The following is a 7,968-nucleotide window of genomic DNA, read 5'->3' as shown; positions in this document are numbered from 1 at the left end:
ATCATGCTCGGAAGGGTGGAGGCACAGCACAGGAGAGGAAGACACTGGATGGGGTCGTATGATACAGTATCTAGAGCAATGGAGATAGGTGTATTGGAGGAGTGAGACTGTTTCATTTTCTCCAAAATTGTGTCATCTGCATATCACAAGTTGAAGAGTCTTTCTCCAATCCTGATGCCACATTTTTCATATAGTCCAATTTCTCAAATTATTTGCTCACTATACAGATTGAGTAGGTATGTTGAAAGGATATAACCCTGTTGCACACTTTTCTTGGTTTTAAGCCATCCAGCATCCCTTTGTTCTTTTGGAATAACTGCTTCTTCAGGTTGCACATTAGCCTGTATAAGAGTTCCAGAAATCTCTTTAGCTGCAATGTTATCCATAATGTATTGTGATTTACACAGTCAAATACCTTTGTATACACAGGAAAACATGAGTAAAAAAAATCATTATTGAGGACTAAGACTTGTCTGATTCTGGCTGTCATCTTTCTGACAACTTGCTATGCATCTGAGAGCTAAACAATGAATAAGGATGACAGAAGAATTGGTGCCTTTGGGCTGTAGTGCTGGAGAAGAGTATGGACAGCCACGAAAACAAACAGCTATGGTTTAGAGAGAATACAGATAGAGAAATCTTTGGAGACAAGAGTGCTGAGGCTTTGCCTCTCATACTTTGGGCATATTGCTAGCAGGTGCTATTCCTTTGAGAGGGACATGATGTCTAAAAGGTGGAGGGTCAGTGAAGGAAAGGAATACCCTAGACCAGGTGGATTGACATGGTGACTGCCACAATGGGCTCTAATGTATCAGGAAGTATGAGGATGGCACAGGACAGGACTGGGTTCAGATCTGTTATTCATAGGATTGCTATGTGTTGTACTCAACTCGACAGCACCTAACAACAGGAAAAAATCAAGCAATGGTCAATGAGACAGACAATTGTGGGGCTAAGGTCAACAGGAAGACTTTACAACCCTTAGGGCTGGAAAGGTCACATGAAGAGATGTTTTACCGGCATAGAGGAGCTAAGCCTGCCCAGTGAAAACTGGTTCCACAACAGAAGTTGAACTGAAGGTGAACCACAGAGGAGATATGGGAAACAGAGAGACAGGGTAGAGGGAAAGTAGAAAGAGGAAGACATAACAGAATAGAGGAAAGGACAGAGAATAAGTATTTGTCTTCTAAGTTCTCATTCTTTAATTACTCATTTTACTCTTTTTTTGAATTTAACTTGAAGCTAGTTGGCAACACAATGTGGAAAATATTGACTGGGGTCACACCCTTGCTATAAATAGGAAAACAGAAGAATGGAGAGGCCTGGGTTCAAGAATAAAAATTTTTGGCACACCATCTCACCACAAAGATAATAGGTATAACAGTTACTATTTTCTCTGCAAGCAGTGTGGCTGTTCTCTACTATCTGAATAAGAAATTAATCCTGTAAGCAACATCTAACTTCTAGAATATATACAATTATTTTGTCTTAGAAACTACCATATCACTTCTTGTTATGTGCCATCATGCTGAGTATGACTCATAGAGACCCTATGAATGAACAACCTGAAACTAGTCCTGTCCTGTGTCATCCTCACAAGGCCTGTCACACAAGAGCCTTTGTAGCAGTCACTTTGTCAATCCACCTGGTTGAGGGTCTTCCTCTCCTTAGCCAACCCTCAACCCTTCCCAATATCATGTCCTCTCCAAGGAATAGCACCTCCTAGCAATATGTCCAAAGTATGTGAGGCAAAGCTTCATCATTCTTGCCTTCAAAGAGCACTCCAGCTGCATTCTGTCCAAGACACAGCTATTCATCTTCTTGGCTGTCCATGGAATTACCACAATTCAAAAGGCATCAATTCTTTTTCTGTCATCCTTATTCATTGTCCAGGTCTCAGATGGATAGCTAATATTAGGAAAGACCATGACCTGAATCATACACACATTAGTCCTCAAACTGACATCACTACTTCTTAATAATTTGGAAAGGTCCCTGCCTGCAGATTTTCCCATTGCAATGTGTCTCCTTATTTCCTGACTGCTTGTATTAAGGGTGTTAATTGTGGATCTGAGTAAGATGAAGCTGTTGACAGTTTCAGCCTCCTCTCTATCCGTTATGACACTGCCTATTTGACCAGTGGTAAGAATCTTTGTTTTCTTGATATTGAGGTGGAATCCATACTGAAGACTGCATTCCTTGATCTTCTGCAACAAGTGCTTCAAATCCTCCTCCCTTTTAGCAAGTAAAGTTGTGTCATCTGCATAACACAGGTTATTGATGAGTCTTCCTCCAATCCTGATGCCACATTCCTCTTCATAGAATCTAGATCCTTGGATAATTTGCTCAGCATATAGATGAGCAGGTATGGATATAGAATACATCCCTGACACACTTCCTTCCCAATTCCAAACCATACAGTGCTCCCCTGCTCCATTTGCACAACAGCTTCCTGCTCCAAGTACAGGTTCCTCATGAGTACAGTCAAGTGCTCTGTGATACCCATTCTTCTCAATGTCAGCCACAATTTGTCATGATCCACACAGTCAAATACCTTTGCATAGTCAATAAAGCACAAATAGACATTCTTCTGTTATTCCTTATTTTAAGCCAGGATCCATCCTACATCAGCAATGATATTCCTGGTGCTACTTACTACAATTAACTTTTAATAAGTGTAAAATATTTTCCATGAATTACATATGCTAAAAACATTTCTAAATATTACATATCCTAAAAACATTTGGTGTGTGGTTGTGTAGTTTGAAGGCAAACTTGGTATAATAAAAAAGGGGGGAAATATTTTTAAAGAGCAATATTTATAAAGAAGTAGGAAATTGATCTGTTTTATTTTTGAAATATCAAAGTAAAAACCTTTAACAAACCAGGAAGTCTAACTAGGTGTGGCTAGATAGATATAGAACTTACTGTTAATTAGGCAATAAAAACTGAAAAAAAAGTACGAGCACCATGAATCATTTAATGGGGTTTTTTTTTTTTTGGTTCAGGAAGTGTTCTCTAGCTGCTAACCACGTGAGTAGAAATACAACCCATCTTGGCCACAATGTGTCAAAATTTAGGCATCATTTAAACTTCCAAAGCATAATGAACTACAGCAAGTAATATGGGTGTGAATTAACAAATCATTTAAAATTGGAGTGTTTTAGGGAAATAAGAACTATCAATGGGTAAGAACAAGTTTTTGCTACATGTTGTTGTTAGGTGCTGTCGAGTTGAGTACAACTCATAGTGACCCTTTGAACAACAGATCTGAACCCTGTCCTATCCATGTCATCTTCATCTCTAACACACTTGAGCCCATTGCTGCAGTCCCTGTGTTGATCTGTCTCTTTGGAGGTCTTCCTTTCTTTACTGATCCTCCACTTCTCCAAGTAAGAAATCACTTTTAAAGGAACAGCCTCACATAGCAACATGCCCAAAGTATGTGAGATGAAACTTTGTCATCTTTGCTTCCAAGGAAACATTCTGGCTTCACTTTCTCCAAGATATATCTATTTGTTCTTTTGGCAGTTCATGGGATATTCAGTACTCTTCTCCAATACTACAGATCAAAGGCACTAATTCTTCTTTCATCCTTATACATTGTCCAGTTCTTGGATACACAGCAAGTGATTGAAAAAGATCATGAACTGAATAAGGTGCTCCTTACTCTTCAAACGCACATCATTGTTCCTCAATAATTTGGAGCAGTCACTGAGAGTGCATTTATCCAGTGAAAAAAAATCCTCTAATCTCCTGAGTGCTGGTACCAAAGGTGTTGATTGTGGATACATGTAAGACGAAATAGTTGAAAATTTTAACCATTTCTCCATCTATCACTCTACGAACAGTGCTCAGGCCTTTCATTGATAGGGTCACTGAGTCATCTATGACTCGATGGCACCTAACAACAATAACAACAACAACATAGAGAGAGCTATGTTGGCCTAGTGGGCAGAAAGTTATGCTACCAAGCGGAAGGTGGGTGATTTTAATTTGTGGCCCTCAGGCCAGGTTCAAATTGTTTTCCTTTCAAACATTCTTCTAGGTGGTATAACACTGGTCTGTGTATTGCTGTACAGAGGTAACTGGTTGCTGTGATGCTGAATACTGTGACACTGATGTGCCAAACATGGTAATGGTTACCCATGGTAGGCAGTGTTTGCTGGAGCTTCCGGACTGAAGCAAGTCTGGAAGCAGGAGTGGCATCCACTTCCGAAATGGCTCGCCTCCGGAAACTCTATGAATAGTGCTCAGGCCTTTCGTTCATAGGGTCGCTATGAGTCGCGTATGACTCGATGGCACCTACCAACCACAACAACAGCAGTTAAGATGTTGCCTATTAGTCCAGTGGTGAGATTTTTTTTGTCTTCTTAATGTAGAGGTGCAATCCATATTGCAGGCTATAGTCTTTGATCTTCTGCAGCAAATGCTCAAGTCCTTCTCACTTTCAGAAACTAAGGCTGCATCATCTGCATAACAGAGATATTTGATGAGTCTTCCTCCAATCCTGATGTTACTTTCTGCTTTATAGAGTCTGGCTTCTTGAATGATTTGCTCAGTGTACAGATCGAATATATATGGTGAAAGGATAACAACCCTGACATACACTTTTCATAATTGTAAACCATACAGTGTTCACTTGCTCTGTTTGGATATGTTATCACATGTTGTTGTGTACCGTCAAGATGGAACCAACCAATGGCTCTCCCTCCGGTGAGTTTTCAGAAGCAGTAAATCATGCGTGAGACATTAACCATCCTTCTTGTGCAGAACAGCTGGTAGATTAAAACTGCTTGCCTTTGGGATTGCAGTGCAGCTTCTTGTTAGGTTACCAGAACTTCCTCATGTTGTTACATGTTGTTGCTGTTAGGTGCTATCGAGTTGAGTATGATTCATAGTGACCCCATGAACAACGGATCTGGACCTTGTCCTATGCTGTGTCATCCTCATCATCTCTGACACACTGGAGTCCACTGCAGGAGTCACTGTGTCAATCTGCCTGGTGGAGGGTCTTCCTCTCTTTCATAGCTCCTCCACCTTCCCAAGCATGAGTTCCCTCTCCAGTGAATAACCTTTCTTAGCAAATTGTCCAGAGTATGTGAGAGATAGTTTTATCATCTTTGCCTCCAAGGAGCACTCTGGCTGCACCTTCTCCAAGATATAGCTGTCCTTTTGGCAGTTGTCACATGGGGATTCTGAAAAATCTGTACCAGTGGATCTTTTGTTAAAAGAATATTTTTTTTCCAAAATAAGTACATTAGTCTTAAACTACACAACCATTTTTTTTAATGTATACTAGCACAAGATCATAACGTGCACTCCAAATAAAGGGATTACACATAATATTAATAATCATAGTTATTATCTGTGAGGTAGTGTGTTAAACAAATATTTCATGGATATCATTTATAATCTTCATTTTATTGAACAGAGAATTTAGGCTGAGACAGAGTAAACATCTTGAAAATAATTTTATACCTAGTATAATCCTTTTAGAATTATTTGCATTATCCTGGTATCTGAGTTTGCCCATAAGTCTACAGGCAACATAAGATTGCTATTCTGTATGAGAACTCTAGTAGTCCTTCAGAGTTTGAATAACATGATTGAAACTGTTTAGTCATTTTAATAAGGAACAAGATAAATACTATGCTTATAAGTGAAGACTATATGCTTTGTCTTTCTTACTTTTGTCACTTCATCAGCAAAATCAATTGATAGAAAAGGACATCATGTTTGGTAAAGCAGAGTCATTGTAAATGAAGAAAACAAGGAGATAGAGTGACAAAATTATTGGAACAACAGACTCAAGTCTATTCAAGATCAAGGAGATAGCACAGGACTAAGTAATGTTTTTGTTCTGGTGTATATACAACTTGTCAAAACTGCTTGAATGGCAAGTAACCATTAACAAAAATACTTTTTGAACTACACTGATATTTTCACATTAAAATAGTATGCTTTAAATATTCTCTCTTTAGAAAAGTTACGCTTCGTAAAACTTTATTAATTGAGAAAGGATCCTCTGGTTTAAATGAATCATAACAATGAGTTTTTTTTTTTAAATACTGTGATTTGCATTGTATTAAAATATATATTACTGACTTCACACCCTCCAAAACACACACTCACCAGTAAAGATATTAGAATAATATTTCAGAGAGAAAAATGTTCTTGTTAAACTTAGGTCCCCACAACTTAAACACTGTTTGTATAAACATTATCATTTTTATAGATATTATATATATAATTATGTCTGAACATTATAATTTTTTAGCTAAAATAGTAACTCTTCATTCTGACCTCTACTGCAGAGTCGAAGGTACTTAAAGAAAATAAGGCCCTAATCCACGGCTCTGGTGGCCTAATACTGAGGGAGTTGCACTGCATTCTGTATTTTGTGAGTTTGCAATCCAAACCGAGAACACTGGCAAAAGGTATCATAATTGCAAATCACGGGGAGCTCTGGTGGCCTAGTGGCAAGAAGCTGCACTGAAATCCCAGAGGTGTATGGTTTGAATCCACCAGATGCTCTGCCGGGAAAGGAGGGACAATCTCCTCCTGTACCAGTCAGATCTGATTTGACAGTACACAGACACACAAAATAATAAAAAAAATTAAAAAAAATAATTGCAAATCACATACTTTAGTGGGGGACCTCAAGGTCCAAAGCCCATGTATAATTTTACATAAAATCAGTCCACAAGAAAGACTAAAAACATTCTCCTTGAGAACAGGGACCAGACAAAAATGTCCACTGTCACTACTCCTATTCAATATTATTTTGGAAGCACTTGCTAGGGTAACATGACAAGAGAAGGAGATGAAAGGCATTCAGATTGGAAAAGAGATGGTGAAACCATTGCTATATGCAGATAACGTACACAGAAAATCCCCAAAAAAACCTGTTAGAGTTAGTAGATCAATTTATTAGAGTGGCAGGATACAAGATCAATATACAAGTCAGTGAGATTCCTCTACAGTAACAAAGAAAACACAGAAAAGGAAACCAAAAAAGCAATATAATTTACAAAAGTCAACAACAAATTGAGATACTTAGGAATGAACCTAAGTAGAGACACAAAAGGAAGTTACAAAGAAAACTACAAAGCACTTCTGAAATACACAATAAAAGACCTAAAAAATGGAAAATGTTCCCTGTTCATGGATAGGAAGAATCACTATAGTAAAAATGACAGTCTTACCAAAAGCAATCTACACGTTTAACTCAATCCCAATACAGACACCAAATTCATTTTTCAAAGAGATTTTTAAAAAGGCTAATTGCAAGTTTATTTGAAGAGGAAAGAGACCTTGAATAAGCAAAGCACTTCTGAAGTGGGACGAATAGCACTCCCTGATCTCAAAAACTATTGCGTAGCTATAATAAACAAATCAGCACGGTATCGGCACAATAAAAGGCACACAGACCAAAGGAATAGAATTGAGATCCCAGAAATTAATCTATGCTCAACTTATATTTGACAAGGAAACAAACCTATTAAATGGGGAAATGACAACCTCTTCAACAAATGGTGTTGGCAAACCTGAACTACTACTTGCAGAAAGCTGAAGCAGGATCCATACCTCTCACCACACTCAAAAATCAACTCAAGGTGGATCAGAAACCTAGAGATCAAGTCCCAAATAATAAATATCATAAAAGACAAAGTTGGACCAAGCATAGAAGGTTTAGTCCATGATGTAAAAAGGGTGAAAAATACAACCAAAAATACGCAGCCAGGAAAGGATAAAATTGATGAATTGGGTCTTCTAAAGATTAAATCCCTATGCACATAAAAAACATTTTCCAACATATTGTTTGTTATGTGCCGTTGAGTCACTTGCGACTCATAGCGACCCTATGTACAACAGCCCTGAACTCCACTCTGTCCTGTGCCAATCGCACTGTCTCTGACACTCCCATCCCAATTATCCCAGTCACTGAATCAATCCACCTCATAG

This window comes from Elephantulus edwardii, unplaced genomic scaffold (genome assembly GCF_000299155.1).
Source record: "Elephantulus edwardii isolate Elephantulus edwardi_28Jun2011 unplaced genomic scaffold, EleEdw1.0 scaffold00062, whole genome shotgun sequence".
NCBI classification, from domain to species: domain Eukaryota; kingdom Metazoa; phylum Chordata; class Mammalia; order Macroscelidea; family Macroscelididae; genus Elephantulus; species Elephantulus edwardii.
The sequence above is the reverse complement of the archived record's forward strand: the minus strand, read 5'-3'. Positions refer to the sequence as shown.